Raw genomic sequence first — 2,500 nt, forward strand, 5'->3', positions numbered from 1 at the left:
ATTTATTGCATACAGCCCATTTTAATGCTAACAGTTCCAGTTTTCTGGAACTATAGTTTGTCATATTTTTTCTGATCTTCTTAGTCCCCTGCTAGCGTAACAAACTGGGTGAATTTTACCGTCGTATTTTTGCGACAAAACTGCGCCCAATCCTTTAAAACTGGCATCGGTCTCTAGAATGAATTCCCGTGAAAAGTCGGGACATTTTAATACCGGTGCTGTAATTAATTTCTTCTTTAAAGTCTCAAATGCTTTTTGACAAATTTCATCCCACTCCTTCGAAATTGATCTTCGTGAATCACCTGACATAAGTTGATGAAGTGGCGCCGCAATCTGAGCAAAATCTTTAATAAATTTCCTGTAAAATGAACAGAACCCTATGAACGCCCTCACATCCTTGACCGTCTTTGGCAATGGCCATAACTTCACTGCATCTACCTTTGCTGGCTCTGTGCTAATCCCTTCTCCAGACACTTCGTATCCTAAGTAAACCACTCTATTTGCAAACAACTTGCATTTATTTGGTTTGAACTTTAAACCATATTTCCTCATACGCTTAAATAATTCTTCCAGTCTATCTAAATGTTCCTCCACCGTACGACTAAACACAATGACGTCATCCAAATATACTAACAAAGTATGAAAAATTTTGTCACCTAATATACGTTCCATATATCTTTGGAAGGTGCTAGGACTATTTGAGAGTCCCATTGGTAACCTTTTAAACTCGTAATGGCCAAAGGGAGTGCTAAAGGCAGTTTTTTGTTGATCTTTGGGATGGACCTCAATCTGATGATAACCCGCGGCTAAATCAAAAGTAGAGAAAAAGCGAGCTCCCTCTAGTGCCTCGACCGTCTCATCAATTCGCGGTAGCGGAAAAGCGTCCCTTATCGTGTACTTATTCAGTTGCCTGTAATCGACACACAGTCTAAGTGACCCGTCTTTCTTTCTTACTACCACTATCGCTGCGGAGTAAGGACTCATGCTTGGGGTTATAACTCCTTGTTTACACAACTCATTTCTATGATTTTTCACCTCAGAAACTTGATGCGGCGGGATTCGTCTGTATGGCACTCTTATTGGCTGGTCTGTCATTAGTGGTATAACATGCTGTACCCCCGTAGCTGTACCAATTGGTCCATTTTCCTCTGCAAAAATATCACTGAATTTCCACAATAGTTTCTCTAACCTTTCTCTCTGCTTCCTATTTAAACATTCTTCATCAATCATTACATCTGCTTTCTTATCTGTCGCTTTTATCACTACATTTCTTACTTCCTTCTCTTCTACTTTATCTATTTCAGTGACCTTGCCTATTCGCCAGTTCCTCCCAAGCTTGACAACATTTCCTGAAAGATTAGCAATTAGTGCAAAACCCTTCCCATGCTCAATCCTCACTACGGTAGGTAATGCCACAATCCCCTCTGGAACCCATCCTTCATGAGAACCCAGAAGAGGCTCTACCAATACTTCCTGTGATTTTACCCGTCTTAGTTGAGGAATATTTACCGGTATTAATCTCACAGTTTGTCCTGGCATAATAGGAATCTGACTTTTCGCTGTTAGTACAAAACCTCGATTATCTTCTACATTTAACTGACTTAATCTATTTATATCACTAATATAATCCCGCACGTTCTCTTCACCAGCACCTGCTCTACTTAACTTATACATGACCGGCCATATTTCTGCAATTTCTGATAAAATATTCATACCCCATAAACAATTGTAATTTTCTCCTACCTCATCACACACAAGCAATGCTACATTTTCCACTTCAACCCCGCACATCTCTAATGTAACAATTACTTTGCCTCTACATGGGACCAAACTTCCTTCCACTCATCTTATCTTAGCGTTTGACCTTTGTAGTATTATTCCATTCTTCTTCAAGAAAGTCTCGTAGAAAAAAGTACTAATTACAGATACTTCTGCACCTGAATCGCATAACCCCATCATCTCTACTCCTATACTCACAGCTATCTGAGGAGTCTTTGCCTGCATCTTAACATTATCTTCCACTTCTCTTCTACTTACTTACAAAACTTCTGCCCGCCGTTCGCAACACACTCAGCTACATCATCATTGGGTCCCCCGGGTTGGCGGTCGTCTATCTCCCCGTTGGACCCTCTTAGTTTCCCCGACTCGCCTGTACCCGTGTCCTGCCTTTCTTCCGACGTGTCATTTCGTCGTTGGTATTTCATGGTAAAATTTCTCTGTCTGTACGACTCGAGGACACCATGCTATCCCGTGTTCTTTACTTCCACACCGATAACATCCTCTTTTTCGCCAGTTTTCCCTTGGCCCATCACTTCTAGCTTCCTTCCCTCCTCTTTCTATATTCCAATTCATTCTTTCACTCTCTCTCGTTCTGTCACTTTCTACTACTTTCATACCTTTCATAAAAGAATGCCATTCGCTCGCACAATTCCCATACTGACACCTTCTTTCCATACACTTTCCTAAGTTCTTTCAAAATATCTTCTACATTGTCCCACTC

Source organism: Penaeus vannamei, chromosome 2 (assembly GCF_042767895.1).
Source record: "Penaeus vannamei isolate JL-2024 chromosome 2, ASM4276789v1, whole genome shotgun sequence".
Classification (NCBI taxonomy): Eukaryota; Metazoa; Arthropoda; class Malacostraca; order Decapoda; family Penaeidae; genus Penaeus; species Penaeus vannamei.